The sequence below is a fragment of the Schistocerca cancellata genome, chromosome 8, assembly GCF_023864275.1.
Source record: "Schistocerca cancellata isolate TAMUIC-IGC-003103 chromosome 8, iqSchCanc2.1, whole genome shotgun sequence".
NCBI classification, from domain to species: Eukaryota; Metazoa; Arthropoda; class Insecta; order Orthoptera; family Acrididae; genus Schistocerca; species Schistocerca cancellata.
This window is the reverse complement of record NC_064633.1, coordinates 130,879,349-130,899,973: the sequence shown is the minus strand read 5'-3', so window position 1 is coordinate 130,899,973 and position 20,625 is coordinate 130,879,349. Positions and strand designations below refer to the sequence as shown.

General features: G+C 43.8%; 1 protein-coding gene and 1 non-coding gene across 2 annotated transcripts in view; both read right to left on the bottom strand.

The window, feature by feature from the left end:
* The window catches only part of LOC126095421 (protein O-mannosyl-transferase TMTC2-like), a 1,040,622-nt gene that overhangs the window by 421,562 nt on the left and 598,435 nt on the right, over positions 1-20,625 (bottom strand). The gene's annotated exons all lie outside the window — the stretch shown is intronic.
* Trnat-agu (transfer RNA threonine (anticodon AGU)) lies at positions 18,424-18,498 on the bottom strand. The gene has a single exon. It is a non-coding gene; the product is annotated as a tRNA-Thr (tRNA).

The following is a 20,625-nucleotide window of genomic DNA, read 5'->3' as shown; positions in this document are numbered from 1 at the left end:
TAACAAACTCAAGTGGCAGACTTTGCAAGAGAGGCGCTCTGCATCGCGATGTAGCTTGCTCGCCAGGTTTCGAGAGGGTGCGTTTCTGGATGAGGTATCGAATATATTGCTTCCCCCTACTTATACCTCCCGAGGAGATCACGAATGTAAAATCAGAGAGATTCGAGCGCGCACGGAGGCTTTCCGGCAGTCGTTCTTCCCGTGAACCATACGCGACTGGAACAGAAAAGGGAGGTAATGACAGTGGCATGTAAAGTGCCCTCCGCCACACACCGTTGGGTGGCTTGCAGAGTATAAATGTAGATGTAGATGTAGAACAGACTAAGCTGTAGCGGAATCGCTATACGTAAACGCTGACTGCCACACGGAGCTATAATCCCACTAATTTGGTACAGATGTGACTCTAATAAGCCAATGGATGTTAATATAATGTAAAATTTTTATAAGTGTGCATTATATAAATGCGAGAAGAAGTAGTCCCATTCCACTGGGGGAGGTGGGGCGGCATGTGAAAGGAATAACAAGATATCCGATCGATGTGTAGGAATAGCACAGCTGTTGCGTCAAAAAACAGTTTTAACGCAACTAGTGTGCTGTTTCCTCACATCGGCGTTCTTAAAAAACAGTTGCTGAAACTGATGAACAAAACTCTAAATGAGAAGACGCGTTTGCGGTGGGTGGAGATATGTCTGACAAATGCTGACGTAATCGGCGCTCGGCGCTGCCAACGGAAACTGCAACGTTTAACTTCTCCACGCAATTTTGAGACTACGGCTGCTAGTTCACTGGCGTTTACAAAAATGAAAAAAAAAAACAGGGAAATCGACATGAATTGTTGCAGAAAAATCCGATATGCAACGAAACCGAACGACAGACCCATCGGACGTCTTTTATTTTGCCACTTACATGCATTTACGATCGTTAGCAAAGTGGTTATCGCCAAATATAAAGGTGCATCGTTTTCCTTTCAATTCTTGCTGTAAGGGAGATAATTATGCCGTTAGCTTGTTGACATACAGAATATCTAATAATAAATCAATACTTATAACTCTAAATGGTTCAAATTGCTCTGAGCACTATGGGACTTAACTTCTGAGGTCATCAGTCCCCTAGAACTTAGAACTACTTAAACATGATTAACCTAAGGACATCACACACATCCATGCCCGAGGCAGGATTCGAACCTGCGATCGTAGCTGTTGCGCGGTTCCAGACTGTGGCGCCTAGAACCGCTCGGCCTCTCCGGCCGCCTATAACTCTAAACCTGGCACTATATTTACAATGTGCAGCCGACTTTATTGGCCGGCATGACTATATTTTCCCGGCTTTATATCGATAACTGTGTTCGATATACTGAGTTCCATTAATGACATTTCTTAGTACCGATATATCGAGCTCCAGATATTTTTAAAAATATCAACAATCCTAGTGCTGAAACCACGCACGCCTATCGGGAAACAATGTTAAATCAACAAGACGACACTTGTACAGAGTTTCTCGGAATCCTGGTCTCTCGCAGTTAAACCGTAAACACCAAATCAGCACTGTTCCTACTTCCACAGTCAATGTATTAATTCACGGTTTCACTTGAACATGCTTCAGATTTTCTATCACGAGGCTGCCATGTGATCGTAATGTATTTATACGCCAGTTGTACTGCTTCAAGGAGACGTCGGACTTTATGGGATCGTTTATAGATCACACATAAGATGATCCGTCTGTCTCAGTGTGCTTTGGCATGAAAATTGTCTCAAAGTTTCTAGACTTGAAAAAAAAAAGCATAAATATCGATTTACTTGATACAGTAACTACTATAGGGATCAGCATTAAAACAAAAATGATTGCATATGATTGAACATTTGTTACTAACTAGGAATATCAGGGTGACAATTATTGAACTACACTATGTTATAAAAAGTCTTCGGATACCTGGCTGAAAATGACTTACAAGTTCGTGGCGCCTTCCGTCGGTAATGTTAGAATTCAATATGGTGTTGGCCCACCCTTAGCATTGATATCAGCTTCCACTCTGGCAGGCATACGTTCAGTCAGGTGCTGGAAGGTTTCTTGAGGAATGGCAGCCTATTCTTAACGAAGTGCTGCACTGAGGAGAGGGATCGATGCTGGTCGGTGAGGCCTGACATGCAGTCATCGTTCCCAAACATCCCAAAGGTATTCTTTACGATTCAGGTCAGGACTCTGTGGCAGGTAAGTGCATTACAGGGATGTTATTGTCGTGTAACCATTCCGCCAGAGGCCGTGCATTATGAACAGGTGCTCGACTGTCTTTAAAGAAGCAGTCGCCATCCCCGAATTGCTCTTCAACAGTGGGAAGCAAGAAGGTGCTTAAAACATCAATGTAGGCCTATGCCGTGATAGTGCCACGCTAAACAACAAAGGGTGCAAGCCCCTCCATGAAAAACAAGACCACACCATAACACCACCGCCTCCGAATTTCATTGTTGGCACTACACACGCTGGCAGATGACGTTCACCGAACATTCGCCATCCCAACACCCTTCATTCGGATCGCCACATTGTGTACCGCGATTCGTCACTCCACACACGTTTTTCCACAGTTCAATCGTCCAATGTGTACGCTCCTTACACCAAGCGAGGCGTCGTTTGGCATTAACTGCGTGATGTGTGAGTTATGAGTAGCTGCTCGACCACGAAATCCAAGTTTTCTCACCTCCCGCCTAACTGTCGTAGTACTAGCAGTGGATCCTGAAGCAGTTTGGAATTTCTGTGTGATTGTCTGGATAGATGTCTGTCTATTACACCCTCTTCAACTGTCGGCGGTCTCGATCAGTCAACAGACGAGGTCGGCCTGTAGGCTTTTGTGCTATACCCTTCACGTTTCCACTTCACTATCACATCGGAAACAGTGGACCTAAGGATGTTTAGGAAAGTGGAAATCTAGCGTACCTACGTATGACACAAGTGACACCCAATGACCTGAACACGTTCAAAGTCCGTGAGTTCCGCGGAGCGCTCCATTCTGCTCTCTCACGATGTCTAATGACTACTAAGGTCGCTGATATGGACTACCTGGTGACAGAAAAATGCACCGAATATGAAAAATGTATGTTTTTGGGGGTGTCCGGATACTTTTGATCACATAGTCTATATGAAATGAAATCGTCATAACTTATGAACTGTTTGCGTTACGACATTCAAACTGCACGGTTGACCACGGACCATTATGGGAATCAGTATGCGCATGCGCACGCGCCTTGTTGTTTGGTTTAGCAACAAATCCACTTTCATTTGGATGGGTTCGTCAACAAGCAAAATTAACGCATTGGGGGACTGAAATCCGTATTTCGCGATCGAGAAGTCTCTTCACCCTCAATTGGTGACTGTGTGGTGTGCAATGTCCAGTCACGAAATTATCTGTGCGATATTCCTTGATGGCACGGTGACTACCGAACGGTACGTGAAGGCTTAGAAAATGATTTCATTCCCATTACCCAAAGCGACCCCGATTTCTACAAGAGCCGGCCGAGTGGCCGTGCGGTTCTAGGCGCTACCGTCTGGAATCGCGCCTCCTCTACGGTCGCAGGTTCGTATCCTGCCTCGGGCATGGATGTGTGTGCTGTCCTTAGATTAGTTAGGTTTAAGTAGTTCTAGGTTCTAGGGGACTGATGACCTCAGAAGTTAAGTCCCATAGTGCTCAGAGCCATTTGAACAATTTTTCTACAAGATTTGGTTCGAGCAAGACGGAGATCAGCCCAATCGAAGCGGGAGAGTGCTTGATGTCCTGGAGTCCACTGGCATGGGGCTCGATTGTCGCCATATTCTCCGCATCTGAACACATGCGATTCCTTTTTGTGGGGCTATATTAAAAACAACTGTGTGCGACTTTAGCCCAAAATCCGTCGCTGAGCTGAAAACAGCCATTCTGGAGGGCGTCGCCAATGTGGATGTTACGACACTACAACGGGTCATGCAGAATTTCGCTATTCGTCTGCGCCACATCATCGCCATGATAGCAGGCATATCGAACATGTCATAACCTAAATCAGAATGTCTGTAGTGACGTTTATTTTGTGTTAGCAGGAGAACCAACACCGTGTTACGAGTGGAGGCCGAAATGCACGCGCTTTAGCTCACTCAGGCTGGTGTGAGGAGGGGAGAACTATACTGACGTGAGGTCTGGAACATGACAAGGAATAGGAATTCAGAAAGCGGACGTAATTAGTTTGATACTTAACTTTAAGCCATTAAAGATGAACGTCGTTCTTGACGGTACATGATCCACAATATTATCTGTTTAGAATACGTTCTTGAAGATAGTAATTATAGTAACTGATTATGGCGCCTTGCTAGGTCGTAGAAAATGACGTAGCTGAAGGCTATGCTAAACTGTCGTCTCTGCAAATGAGAGCGTATGTAGACAGTGAACCATCGCTAGCAAAGTCGGCTGTACAACTGGGGCGAGTGCTGGGGAGTCTCTCTAGACTAGACCTGCTGTGTGGCGGCGCTCGGTCTGCAGTCACTGATAGTGGCGACACGCGGATCCGACGTATACAAACGGATCGCGGCCGATTTAAAGGCTACCAACTAGGAAGTGTGGTGTCTGGCGCTGACACCACAGTTTACATGTTGAATAAAGCGTGTGCACGGCGTAGTTTGCAACTAATTTACGGTTTCTTTCATGCAGTACAATAATTGTCACCCTGTAGATCTTTTAAAAATTTTCTCTTGTGTTGTTGTTGTGGTCTTCAGTCCTGAGACTGGTTTGATACAGCACTCCATGCTACTCTAGCCTGTGCAAGGTTCTTCATCTCACAATACTTACTGCAACCTACATCCTTCTGTATCTGCTTAGTGTATTCATCTCTTATTCTCCCTCTACAATCTTTACCCTCCACACTGCCCTCCAATGCTAAATTTGTGATCCCCTGATGCCTCAGAACATGTCCTACCAACCGGTCCCTTCTTCTTGTCAAGTTGTGCCACAAACTCCTCTTCTCTCCAATTCTATTCAATACCTCCTCATTAGTTACGTGATCTACCCATCTAATCTTCAGCATTCTTCTGTAGCACCACATTTCGGAAGCTTCTGTTCTCTTCTTGTCCAAACTATTTATCGTCCATGTTTCACTGCCATACATGGCTACACTTAAATTTAAACTCGATGTCAACAAATTTCTCTTCTTCAGAAATGCTATCCTTGCCATTGCCAGTCTACATTTTATATCCTCTCTACTTCGACCATCATCAGTTATTTTGCTCCCCAAATAGCAAAAGTCCTTTACTACTTTAAGTGTCTCATTTCCTAATCTAATTCCGGCAGCATCACCCGATTTAATTCGACTACATTCCATTATCCTCGTTTTGCTTTTGTTGATGTTCATCTTATATCCTCCGTTCAAGACAACGTCCAATCCGTTCAGCTGCTCTTCCAGGTCCTTTGCTGTCTCTGACAGAATTACAATGTCATCGGCAAACCTAAAAAAGTTTTTATTTCTTCTCCATGGGTTTTAATACCTACACCAAATTTTTCTTTTGTTTCCTTTATTGCTTGCTCAATATACAGATTGAATAACATCGGGGATAGGCTACAACCCTGTCTCACTACCTTCCCAACGACTGCTTCCCTTTCGTGCTCCTCGACTCTTGATAACCGACATCTGGTTTCTGTACAAATTGTAAATAGCCTTTCGCTCCCTGTATTTTACCCCTGCCACCTTCAGAAGTTGAAAGAGAGTATCCAGTCAACATTGTCAAAGGTTTCTCTAAGTCTACAAATGCTAGAAACGTAGGTTTGCCTTTCCTTAATCTTTCTTCTAAGATAAGTCGTAAGGTCAGTATTGCCTCACGTGTTCCGATATTTCTACGGAATCCAAACTGATCTTCCCCGAGGTCGGCTTCTACCAGTTTTTCCATTCGTCTGTAAAGAATTCGCGTTAGTGTTTTGCAGCTGCGACTTATTAAACTGATAGTTCGGTAATTTTCACATCTGTCAACACCTGATTTCTTTGGGATTGGAATTATTATATTCTTCTTGAAGCCTGACGGTATTTCGCCTGTCTCATACATCTTGCTCACCAGATGGTAGAGTTTTGTCAGGACTGGCTCTCCGAAGGCTGTTAATAGTTCTAATGGAATGTTGTCTACTCCTGGGGCCTTGTTTCGACTCAGGTCCTTCAGTGCTCTGTCAAACTCTTCACGCAGTATCGTATCTCCCATTTCATCTTCATCTACATCCTCTTCCATTTCTATAATACTGTCCTCAAGTACATCGCCCTTGTAAAGACCCTCTATATGCTCCTTCCACCTTTCTGCTTTCCCTTCTTTGTTTAGAACTGGGTTTCCATCTGAGCTCTTGATATTCATAGAAGTGGCTCTCTTTTCTCCAAAGGTCTCTCTAATTTTCCTGTAGGCAGTATCTATCTTACCCCTAGAGAGATAAGCTTCTACATCCTTAGATTTGTCCTCTAGCCATCCCTGCTTAGCCATGTAAGTAAATAAAATAAACCTACGGCATAATACTGGCATTTTACATCTCAGCACGTGTTCAATCTTTTCAACCATTCGCATTTACATTTCTAAAGTCCATTTCTTTTCTTTTCTGGAGTATACCAACAACTACCATTTGTAAAACTAGCTCGAGACCAGCCTTTTTCTGCATAAAATCGGAAAGTCCGTTTCCGAGATTCTCTCTGGTTCCGCTGACGCTTTCTGCTGGCAATTATTAATGACTCTTCACATGTGCTGTTTTGTCACATTGTTCATAAATCGGGGCTCATCGTCCAAAACTGTAAAGTATATTTCGAAAGTACATGCCCGTGCAGTGTCAAACAAAAAAATTACATTTTTATGCTCTTGTAATATTTTAGGATATTAATTTGTAACTCTTTGCCATTACGCTAAAAAATACGCTGGAAGGAAGAAATAAAGGAAGGAAAAAATTATTACGCCTGGTTCAGTTACGCCAGAGAGCGGCGTGACCCGACGCCATAACCGAAAGTTAGAGCGGCTACTTTTAGCAGTGAACCGGTAATTAAGAAGAGAGCGAGTGACAGGCCTTTCTTTCGGGAATAGCAGCGAGTACTATGCGGGCGGCAGCCGCGCCAGCCGGCACCACACAGAGTGGGCGCCTCATTAGCGCCATCTTGCTCCCTCCTGCCGGCGCGATGCGGGCGCAGCGGTCCTCACGTTACATCAGTAATTACTGACGGGGGTTCTCGGCCGCTCTGCCGCGCCGCGCAGGCGCAAATACGCCGGATGATTGATCGAGCCGAGTATCGCATTCCACGCCTCGTTAAGCCGTATACGGGCGCTTAGACAACTCGCTAAGTGTAGGAGGGTGGGAGATCGCAGCGGGCCGCCAAATTGAGGGCAGTAAGGCGAAGACGAGGATCCTCAAGCCCCCCCCCCCTCATCGCTTTCCCTCTCACGGCTTCGTGCTCAAACCGCAGATGAAGGCAGCAGAACTCGCGTTCATAGAACAATATCTCCTGGGTAAACTGGAGGCCACGAACGTGCTTCTCTTTTTAGATTTGACTTGTTTCTTAATAATGGAGGTTGCAAACTGGCCTTCTAAAGACAGAAGGTATATACTACTTGCCATTAACATTGCTACACCAACAAGAAATACAAATGATAAACGGGTATTCATTGGACAAATATATTATACTACAACTGACATGTGATTACAGTTTCACGCAATTTGGGTGCATAAATCCTGAGAAATCAGTACCCAGAACAACCACCTCTGGCCGTAATAACGGTCTTGATACGCCTGGGCATTGAGTCAAACAGAGCTTGGATGGCGTGTACAGGTACAGCTGCCTATGCAGCTTCAACATGATACCACAGTTAATCAAGAGTAGTGACTGGCGTATTGTGACGAGCCAGTTGCTCTGCCACCATTTCAATTTTCATATTTTTTGATTTCCAGAAGGCTTTTGATACCGATCCTCACAAGCGTCTTCCAATCAAATTGCGTGGAGTATCGCCTCAGCTGTGTGACTGGATTCGTGATTTCCTGTCAGAAAAGTCACAGTTCATAGTTATCGACGGAAAGTCAGCGAGTAACACAGAGGTAAAATCTGGCATCCCCCCAGGAAAATCTTAAAGCCACGTAGGAGACAATCTGAACAGCCCTCTTTGATTTTTTGCAAAATATGCAGTCATTTTCCCTCTTGTAAAGTCGTTAGACAATCAAAAACGAATGCAAAATGATTCAGACCAAATACCTGCGTTGTGCAAAACATGGAAATTAACTGTAAATGATGAAAAGTGTGCAGTCATCCACATGAGCAGCAATAGAAATCCACCAAATTTTTATTATAAAATAAATCGCAGAAATGAAAAGGCTGTAAACTCAGCTACAGTTAAAAATAATTTAAATTGATACAGTAATATAGATAATATTGTGGTGAAAGCAAACCAAACACAGCAGCTTAGGAAGTGCACCAGGTCTACTACAGAAATTGGTTGCACCACGCTAGTCCGCCCTCTTCCGAAGTATTACTGTGAGGCGTGGGATCCGCATCATACAGGAAAACCGGAGGACATCGAAAAACTTCAACGAATGAGAGCTCGTTTTCTGTTATCGCGAAATAGGGAAGAGAGTGCCACGGACATGCTGTGTGAATTAGGGTAGCAATCAGTAAAATAAAGCCGTTTTTCGTAGCGATAGGGTTCAGTAGACGTATATGTAGTTTGAATGTGATTTTAAGGTGGAGGAGAGTATTCCCCATACTGGATTTCATTTATTATGTTCATATATTCCAACACGTTTTTTTACAGTTCATACACTACTGGCCATTAAAATTGCTACACCACGAAAATGACATGCTAAAGACGCGAAATTTAGCAAACAGGGAGAAGATGCTGTGATATGCAAATGATTAGCTTTTCAGAGCATTCCCACAAGCTTGGCACCAGTGGCGACACCTACAACGTGCTGAGATGACGAAAGTTTTCAACCAATATCTTATACACAGACAGCAGTTGACCGGCGTTGCCTGGTGAAACGTTGTTGTGATGTCTCGTGTAAGGAAGAGAAATGCGTACCATCACAATTCCGACTTTGATAAAGGTCGAATTGTAGCCCATCGCGATTGCAGTTTATCGTATCGCGACATTGCTGCTCGCGTTGGTCGAGATCCAATGACTGTTAGTGAAATATGGAATCGGTGGGTACAGGAGGGTAATACGGAACGCCGAGCTGGATCCCAACGGCCTCGTATCACTAGCAGTCGAGATGACAGGCATCTTATCCGCATGGCTGTCACGGATCGTGCAGCCACGTCTCGATCCCTGAGTCAACAGATGGGGACGTTCGCAAGACAACAACCATCTGCACGACCAGTTTGACGACCTTTGCAGCGGCATGGATTATCAGCTCGGAGACAATGGCTGCGGTTATTCTTGACGCTGCATCACAGACAGGAGCGCCTGCGATGGTGTACTCAACGACGAACCTGGATACACGAATGGCAAAACGTCATTTTTCCGGATGTATCCATGTTCGGTTTACAGCATCATGATGGTCGCATCTGTGTTTGGCGACATCGCGGTGAACACACATTCGAAGCGCGTATTCGTCATCGCCATACTAGCGTATCATCCGGAGTGATGGTATGGGGTGCCATTGGTTACACGTCTCGGTCACCTCTTGTTCGCACTGACAGCACTTTGAACAGTGGACGTTACATTTCACATGTGTTACGACCCGTGGCTCTACCCTTCCTTCGATCCCTGCGAAACCCTACATTTCAGCAGGATAATGCACGACCGCATGTTGCAGGTCCTGTACGGGCCTTTCTGGATACGGAAAATGTTCGAATGCTGCCCTGGCCAGCACATTCTCCAGATCTCTCACCAATTGAAAACGTCTGGTCAATGGTGGCCGAGCAAGTGGCTAGTCACAATACGCCAGTTACTACTCTTGATGAACTGTGGTATCGTGTTGAAGCTGCATAGGCAGCTGTACCTGTACACGCCATCCAAGCTCTGTTTGACTCAATGCCCAGGCGTATCAAGACCGCTATTACGGCCAGATGTGGTTGTTCTGGGTACTGATTTCGCAGGATCCATGCACCCAAATTGCGTGAAGATGTAATCACATGTCAGTTCTAGTGTAATATATTTGTCCAATGAATACCCGTTTATCATCTGAATTTCTTCTTGGTGTAGCAATTTTAATTGCCAGTAGTGTAGTCTGAATAGATCTGAGATGAAGTTTCCCTGATTGCTGGTCTCATCTGAATTTCGCGCACACAAGATTCTTTGTCGGAACCATCCGTCGTGCACACGTGGAATCTGAAGAAAACTACTTGCAGGTGGGTGGCAGGCAGTACAAGGTAGCTCTGCTGGTGACGTGGTGCGCGACCGGCCGTAGGTCGCCGGGCGTTGCACTGGCGGCAGCTCTCCGCGCCAGCTGTTCTGTTGGTACAGATACGACGCTCACTTGTAAGTGAAGTCCGAGTGGCTCCATTGCGTCCCAGGTGTTGCGTCTGGCGTTTCTTCCAACAGAGATGCCAAGGTATCACAGTGCGGCAGGGCCCTTACTACCGCGTTGCGGTAGATGCCTATAGGAAGACGCGGTCATGAAAGATGATGAGGCTGCAGTAGCGCGTTGGTCTCGGAGCTGAAATGAAATGAGCCGGACGTGACGGAGGACAGACCTTTAATGGGCTGACTGACGCCACACTCCGGTACCCTTCCGACCTCTTTCTTTGTAAACAAATAAATAAAAATAAAAACCTGCGCCGTTACCAACTACGTGGGAGGGCGAGGGGCCGGAGCAGGGCCACTGAGACTTAGGCACTATCCACTTCCTTCTCGTCCCAGAAGTTTCCTACCCTGCAGAGCCTCAACTGTCGGAACTGGACTTTTTCTGCATCGTGTCAAATGGTTCAAATGGCTCTGAGCACTATGGGACTTAACTTCTGAGGTCATCTGTTCCCTACAACTTAGAACTACTTAAACCTAACTAACCTAAGGACATCACACACATCCATGTCCCAGGCATGATTCGAACCTGCGACCGTAGCGGTCGCGCGGTTCCAAGCTGTAGCGCCTAGAACCGCTCGGCCACTTTGCCCCATCAGCTTGTAGACGCTCGTTTAAAAGTCGAACCGTATTAAACCGCTTCCACGATGTTGAGTGAATTATTAACTTCTCTCAGAATCTGTTTCCAGGTTACTGTTTTTCATTATGTTAGCAATCACTTTCATAAGCTTTTTTTCTCTCAAATAATTTCTTTAAAGGTTTAATATGTGACTGAATTTTTTGTACCTCAAAATAAAATTGATATGTAAATTATGATGATTGTTGATTTATTGCTTATTGATTGTGAGACGACTTTTCCTACGTTTTGATCGTGTGCAGTACCCCATGCGCACGTCACAGCACACGACTGCCGAGGAAGAGTTCGTAATACATGGCGTTACAACTACGATTGCAAATATTGTACTAGACTGGTGCATAAGTTCGTAGCGTTTTTCCATGCGTTTAACAAACATAAATTCAAATGGCTCTGAGCACTATGGGACTTAACATCTGAGGTCATCAGTCCCCTAGAACTTAGAACTACCTGAACATAACTAACCTAAGGACAGCACACACACACATGCCCGAGGCAGGTTCAAATGGTTCAATTGGCTCTGAGCACTATGGGACTTAACATCTGAGGTCATCAGTCCTCTAGAACTTAGAACTACTTAAACCTTCTAACACTCTGCGTGGTATCTGTTTGTTCTATATCATGTCTCCCTACCACTTTCGCGCAACGACGCTCTGAGCGTGTTTTTTAGGGAATTGACTACTTCGAACCTGGGACCTGTTGCTGGTAAGGAGACGCCAGACCACACATGACATGTAGAGTTCAGAAGAGTTCAGTGAGACCAGCGATGATATAACCAAATACTTAATGATTTCAGCGTCAGCTCCACTGCACTCCCTGTAAAAGAATCTTAATACTAACTACATTTAGTGGAAGGGGTTCAAGGCTTTCCTATTTTTAGTTAGCTGGTAGAATAACGTCGAAAAAGCAGTTAAGTTTACCATTGGAAATTTTATTCTACTCACAAAACATTGTTTATAAATTCAGCTATTGATAAAAGGAAATATTTTAATACAGGATGATAAAAACCAACTGCGTTCAACAAAAATGTGAACGAATATTCCCTGAATGGGTTTCCAAGTTCTACAATGGATCGAAGGATGACCTATGCTATATCACATCTATAATCTAGGTTTAAATTAAGTTTCATAAAAGAGAAAACTATCCAAATGATCTACAGTGACCCTCAATTATATTTAATTACTTATTTAACTTGTCGTAAGTTACAGTGGCTGATGTGGCTTCTCAATAATTATATAACAGAAAAATCATCGCGTTTCAGATTTTTACTTCAAGTGGCAAATGTGAACACCATGAGCTCTAATTGACGATCGACACAAGTATTACGCAAAAAAGGGGTGTAACAGATGAGACTTCTGCAGTTCTGAGTGAAGCTTTATGCGCTGTTATGCGGCATCGCGTGTGTTCATTACCTTGTCAGTGTTCGTCAGGGGGCGGCAGGCAGCACAGCTCTGCTCACCTCGCCGTCTCGGAAGCAACTCTCTCCTAACTTTTCCTTACTACAATTTACCGAAGTTGGTTTAAAGAAAACTATCTGGCTGTGTTTTCATCTGACCAATCAGGGTCTCAATGTTAACCTTAAGCTCCGCCTACAAAAATTCTGTCTATCCAATGAGAAACGTTATACTTTTCGTGGTGGGGCAATGTTTTTAACTTTTGCAACGTAACAGAGACGCGAAAAAGTCTCACGCTAAAACTTGCAGCTGGTGTGGTCCTTTTAGCGTTATCGTAAGATCTATACTGTTCTTCTGGAGGGCTCTATCTTTTAACATGGGCTGGGGGGTGGTCCTGACGTAACAGAGACGCGGAAAAGTCTCACGCTAAAACTTACGGGTGGTGTGGCCCTTTTTGTGTTATCGTAAGATCTATACTGTTCTTCTGGAGGGCTCTAGCTTTTAACATGGGCTGGGGGTGGTCCTAGCAGTTAGCTGGCGACGTGGGTGTCTGTCCGTTATCGTAGGGCCTTCAGCTTAATACGGTTCTGCTCTCGGCTTCTGTTCTCGTTTCTCCCCTCGGAACTGCGTCTGTCTCACGGTGGGAAGGTATGACATGCATTTAGGCATTCTTGTGTTAGTCTGTGGTATTCCATTTGCTCACTCGTTACTCGTATTACTTTGGTTAATTTAATGTCACGATTTATTCGGAGCTATGTGACATACTACTGGATTTGCTTATCATGTCAGGGTTTTAATGGAAGGTGTTGGATTTGCCTGACACCTTACAACCTAATTAACCTAAGGACATCACACACATCCACGCCCGAGGCAGGATTCGAACCTGCGACCGTAGCGGTAGCGCGGTTCCAGACTGAAGCGCCTAGTACCGCTCGGTCACTCCAGCCGGCGATGCAGGCTCCGAACCTGCAACCGTAGCAGTCGCGTGGCTACACACTAAAGAAACTAGAACCGCTCGGCCACAACGGCCGGCCTTAACAAACACAACAGATACACATAATAGAGAACTTAGTTATCAATAATATATTCTGCTTCACCATTTACAATAGTCTGAAAACGCTGGGGTACCTTATTCGATTCCGCAACTGTACACATTACTTGGTTTTGCGGCTAAGAACTCGTCGAGTCATGTTCGGAATACATTTTCATCCGGAAAGGAAGAAAGTCGAAGCGTGTTCGATAGAGAACGAGAAAGGTGAAAAATCTGATGGCGTAGGACGAGGTAAATACGGTGGGTGGGGAATGACTTCTCAACACAACTGTGTAGTGTTTTATGACAGTCTAGACGAATGCGGGCCGATGTTGTCGTGGGCCAGAATCTCTTCACGCAGTCGTCGTAGTCGATGTTCTTCGATTGCGTCTGCAAGGCGTCTCAGTTCCTGACAATAAGTGTCAGCAGTGATGATTACACCTTGGGTATGCAATTCGTAGTTGTTGTTCCATCAGATGCTTAACATTATTCTTCATGGACGTATGCAAGCCATTGTATGGGTAGTTATTAAGTTGTTTGGGCTCAACCATTCCTTTCCTTTCCTTACGTCAGCCTCAACACACAATTTCTGTTGGCGATACAGACTAGGAATCGTCGTATTGTTAACGAGTCAATTTATGATGAGCAAGCAGATATGTACATGTCGCCGCCAGCAGATTTTTGTGGTTTTGGCTTAGAGCATTCGGTACCCATGAACCTGATGTTTGAACCATTCCCATTGCCTGAAAATGTCTCGCGATGGTGGAATTACCTCAGTTCACTACATCTGCCATTTCTAGAGTACACTAACGTAAATCATTGTGGATTAATGTGTTTAACCCATCTTCATCAAACGCCGAAGGTGTCTGCTGTCAAAACGATCCTCCTAAAAAGGAGAAAACCATTTTCTTGGCGTGCTCTGTCCAGTGCCGTTCTCCCCACATATGATGCAAATTTTTATGGCTGCTTCTGCTACTGTCACTCCTCAACTGAAACCAGACAGTAGAATCTGAAGGAAATGTCCCGATTTCTGCATTTGGCTCTCCACTTTCTGGCGTCCACAGCTCCACTCACTATCTCTAAATGACAAAATCAAAACAGCAACAGTGAACTACAAATACAAAATGACACTCGATAAATAAGCCACAGCAACCGGAAAACAATGTGCAAAACAAGAACGCTAAAATGGTTCAAATGGCTCTGAGCGCTATGGGACTTAACAGCTGTGGTCATTAGTCCCCTAGAACTTAGAACTAATTAAACCTAACTAACCTAAGGACATCACACACATCCACGCCCGAGGCAGGATTCGAACCTGCGACCGATGCAGTCGCGCGGTTCCGGACTGCGCGCCTAGAACCGCGAGACCACCGCGGCCGGCAACGCTGAGAACTTGTGCACCAACCTACTAGATTTAAGAAGAAAGTGTTAGTTGTTGTTAGAGCAACGGATCCTTGAAGAATGTTGGTGTTTCATTGTCCTCTTGCCAGCTAGTTCACATGAGAGGGATCATAATTATTATTGCAAGATGACAGATTCGCTGTTTTTTGTGATTCGCTGTTCTATGTATGTTTGTGTCGTTTCTTGTTTCATGTCTAAGTTTTGCTGTAGCGTTCAACTCCACCTACTGATTTATTCATGTATCTTGTGCTACCTATGTGTCCACCTCGGTAGCGCAGCGGTAACGTTACCGCCTACCAATCAAGGGGACCTGGATTCGATTCCCGGCAGGGGACTGGGTGTTGTGTGTCCATTTTCATCATCATTGACACGCAAGTCGCTGAAGTGGCGCCAACTAAAGAGACTTGCAATACGGCGGCCGAACCCCGAAGGGGATATCCCGGCCAATAAATGCCATACGATCACTTCACTTCACTTCGAAAGAATAATCCACTTTTGATAGCGGAAGGGATGACACACATGTCTCAGAGTAATTGAGCAGATTTCGTAACGCGTGATGTTACAGCTGAGAGGTGGATGTTCTTTTAACACTTTAATTTCTTTCCTTTATATTTTGTTGTTCACACACTGTGACATTTATCTTTGCATTCATTAGACGAATCCACTGTGATCAGATGCTGTTAACTGATATAACCACTATAAAAGCAACCTCTTTGCATCTTCGCTGTAGCGTTTTCATATCCCTGAGAGTCAGTTTGTGTTTCGACCAATGGGAAGCTTTCGCGGGTTGCAAATCACGTGGCTGGCTTATTTGAAATGGTTTTTGCCATTCTGTTCTCTGTCCGTTCCCAGTTCGGTAAGATCTGTGCTGTTGCGAAGATTCTGCTACAATGGTCAAGGAATTGGGTGAGGCCATTTCAGTTACTTCCCGTGGTTAAGTGGTTTGATTCTTTCGCGTTGCTTGGTCGCGGTTACTCCACGAGTAAGTATGGGGCAGTCCGGTAGCCCTTAGTAAAATTGATACTTGTAGGTTGCTCATATTTGTTTAAATGGGAACTGATTATAGCGTATTATGTTATTTTTCAGTGCACCGTGGTGTAAATTCAAAGCCGACACCCCCTCTGGAATTATGAAATAGCTTTTGCTTTGTTCGAAATCATGAACTCAGATTTATGTTCACACCAATATTCAAGAAAGGTAGTAGGAGTAATCCACTAAATTACAGGCCCATATCGCTAACTTCGATATGTAGCAGGATTTTAGAACATATGTTGTATTCGAACATTATGAATTACCTCGAAGAAAACGGTCTATTGACAAACCGTCAGCTTGGGTTTAGAAATCATCGTTCCTGTGAAAGACAACTAGCTCTTTATTCACACGAAGTGTTGAGTGTAATAGACAAGGGATTTCAGATCGGTTCCGTATTCCTGGATTTCCAGAAGGATTTTGACACAGTACCACACAAGCGGTTCGTAGTGAAATTGCGTGCTTATGGAATATCCTCTTAGTTATGTGACTGTATTTGTGATTTCCTGTCAGAGAGGTCACAGTTCGAAGTAATTGACGGAAAGTCATCGAGTAAAACAGAAGTGATTTCTGGCGTTCCCCAAGGTAATGCTGTAGGCCCTTTGCTGTTCCTTACCTATATGAACGATTTGGGAGACAATCTGAGAAGCCGTCTTCGGTTGTTTCCAGATGACGCTGACGTTTATCGACTAATGAAGTCATCAGAAGATCAAAACAAACTGCAAAACGATTTAGAAAAAATATCTGAATGGAGTGAAAAGTGGCAGTTGACCCTAAATAACGAAAAGTGTGAGGTCATCCACATGAGTGCTGAAACTTCGGTTACACGATAAATCAGTCTAATCAAAAACCGTAAATTGAACTAAATACCTATGTATTACAATTACGAACAACTTAAATTGGAACGAACACATAGAAGATGTTGTGGGGAAGGCTAACCGAAGACTGCGTTTTATTGGCAGGACACTTAGAAAATGTAACCTACCTACCAAGACGACTGCCTACACTACGCTTGCCCGTCCTCTTTTACAATACTGCTGCGCAGTGTGGGATCCTTACCAGATAGGACTGACGGAGTACATCGAAAAAGTTCAAAGAAAGGCAGCACGTTTTGTATTATCGCGATATATGGGAGGGAGTATCACAGAAATGATACAGGATTTGGGCTGGAAATCGTCAAAAGAAAAGCGTTTCTCGTTGCGACGGAATCTTCTCACGAAATTCTAATACCAACTTTCTCCTCCGAATGCGAAAATATTTTGTTGACACCGACCTACATAGGGAAAAACGATCACCACGACAAAATAAGGGAAATCAGAGCTCGTGCGGAAAGATATAGGTGTTCATTCTTTACGCGTGCTATACGAGATTGGAATAATAGAGAATTGTGAAAGTGATTCGATGAACCCTCTGCCAGGCACTTAAATGTGATTTGCAGAATATCCACGTAGATATAGATGATCCGATTTCTTACCGCGAATTTGACTCCTGTTCCTGTCGCTTTGAGTACCCACGCGTGCTTGTAAATCATACATCTGGGTTTCGCAACAATATATACGATTATCAATCTACGCAATTATTTCTATACAAAGCTAATCATTGTACGTTATAAACGCATCCTATCGTGCCATGATGCGCCGCCGTCTTCTTGTCGAACATCGTGAACTTATTTCACAATCCAAAAATGTTCTGGCGCATCAGAAATCAAGTACTGAATTATGGCTACACGACATCAATAATAAGTAGCTTTTCTTTGCGTACTGTAGCATTCCAGATCCTGACAAGGTAAGTCGACGGACGCTGTTTCGACAACTGCTGTTTGTTACATATCCTCCGGATTGGTCTCGCAGATGACTATGAAGTTGCATAAAGAAGCTATTTAGTATTTACTTGTCCATTCATATGGTTTACAGATTATTTATATTCGTGGTCAATGCTTACACATTGAGAAAGGTAACACTTGTTTAATTTGTTTGACTGCATTCACGGTACAGTACTCAAATGGTTCAAATGGCTCTGAGCACTATGGGACTTAACTTCTGAGGTCATCAGTCCCCTAGAACTTAGAGCTACTTAAACCTAACTAACCTAAGGACATCGCACACATTCATACCCGAGGCAGGATTCGAACCTGCGATCGTAGCGGTCGCGCCGTTCCAGACTGAAGCGCCTAGAACCGCTCGGCCACAGTACTCAAATACTAGCTATCCGAGCCCATTTTCCTAATTTATGAAAGTTCGTGCGTGTGTGTGTGTGTGTGACTATTTCTGTCAGACTTCACGAATCAGATAGCGTTTCCAAAATATTTTTTGTGCCATAAGAATTATATTTTCTGTATAGCATGGCGGTTTCAGAAGTTAACTATCACTATTTACCGGTGTTGAAATTAGAATTATCTATTAATAACTTCAGCTGCTGACAGGCGTTGGTGCATATCAACGGGGACAGGTGATAATGTGTGCCCCGACCGGGACTCGAACCTCGGATCTCCTGCTTACTTGGCAGACGCTCTATCCATCTGAGCCATCGAGAGCACAGAGTATAGTGCGACTGCAGGGATTATCTCGCGCACGCCTCCCGCGAGACCCACATTCCACACACTACATTCGTAGTGTCCCTGCCCAACACACTCATTACTCGTGGAAGACATTCTTACCAAGTCTCGTAAGAGTTCGTGTAATATGTGTGCATCCGCACAGAAGAAGAAGGTCATGGCCGGTATACTTATATGGATATGGTGTCTGTTCTTTCGGACATATCCGAAAGAACAGACACCATGTCCATGTAAGCATATTTACGGGTGTGGTCATTGCTTTTATGACAACACACGCCTTTCAAAGCGTTACTCCCTTCTAAATGTCCTCGCACTGCGTTTTGTTTGTGAAAGTGCACGCTAAGCGGAAGAGGGGAGAACGATGGCCCGAAGTAAAGCCTCTTGGCCTAAGCTGAGCGCCTGAGGAGGCGCGGTCTGCCGAAACGCGGCTGGGCCGCAAGAGCTAAGTGCGGCTCCTTGTAGCGCCGTGAGCAGTTTGCCTAAGTACATGCAACACACGCATCCGCCCACGCTCGCGGCGTCTTACAGCCGCGCCCACTATCTTTCACGTTGTTTACGCTACTGCTCGCAGTTCTCTCTAAAATACCGGAATGGAAAAGTGAGGTGCTAGGAAAAATTTTGACACTAGCGTTTATGGCAAAGCTATTCTTAGATATTGACTACAGATTACTTCTCTATTTGAATCTGTCATTCCAGTTTACTCGTAACATCTGTAAGGGGAAGCAATAAAGTTATAACCATAAAGTCGAATAAATAACGTTATGTAATTCATTTTTAAGGCTCCATACCTCAATGGGAAAAAAACGGACCCTTTGTAGAATCACTTGTTGTCCGTTTGTCTATCTGTCTATGTGTCTGTCCGACTGTTACCATCCCTTTTTCTAAAGAATAAGTAGAGGTATCACGTTGAAATTTACGTCACATACTGAGGTACACGATCCCTTGGCGGTGTGAAAGTGAAAGGTATATACACTTGGTAAATTAATTCAATTTTTGGAAGAAAATACTATATTGAGCCAGAGACTGTCAAATGTAGTATCGTTTGTGCAGTAGTGCCGCTGCTCAACAGTGGTCGCTGATTCAAGTGTTATGGATAATTAAGTCGAGAGATGTATGGAAGACTCTCAAGTGTAAAGACGTGTTGTATCTGATGTGTGCTGCATGTATACTTACTCGCTATGGGCAGTAATGATTTTTTATTTGCAAAGATACTATGATGTATGCTAACAGTAAAATGAACCACAACAGAAGTTGGAAATAATTTAAAGAAAGTTGTTTTGTTACTAATGCTATGCACGTATTCATAAATGGTGATTGAGATAATGTATAGCATTCACATCCAATGATTTTGCAAAGCTAATTGTTAATTTATAATCAGTTTATTGAGTGTATTAATTGTGAGCATTATTGTTTTTCAAATAGTCAAAATACAAGTTTTAAAGTTAGTGCCATGTTGTTACTTACCCCAAGTCAATACTAGTTCCCACATCTATGTCAGTCTTGATTAACTACTTTTCGCAAGAAGTTATTGTCTCAGTCATATTCGATTTAATTAAAATATATGCTAAGCAACAGCCTTGCACAATAGCTGTTTGCTATTTATACAATTTAAAGTACCAATAGCGGGCAGTGTTAAGAGCATAACTATTGTGCAGATAAAGGTAAGAAATTTTATTATTTCAGGGATAGCATTCATTAAGCACAGGACCATTATTTTCAAATTGATAAAGTTTCGTATTATTACCAAGGCCGATTTCAGATGAATAGTTTTGCTTCAGATTCAGTTTTTGTGTTGCGTAAATTCATGCAGTTTTGGTTTGGTTTAAAGTTATTGAAAGTTTACATTCTCGCAGGTGAATTAAACTTATGTTCTCGCAATCAGAACAGTTCAGTATAGGACAAAGCGCATAAGCGACGAGATACAATACACGTTCACATGTCATTCCCATTCTAACAGTTATATTTCAGACTACTGTCAGTTACGTAATTTCAAACATATTTCAAACGCACATGTTTCACGCATTTCCAACGTACATGTTTCAAAACATTTCAACGCAGTCAAAAGCTATGGCCACTTACGGCACGTATTACTCGCAAAATCACTTAT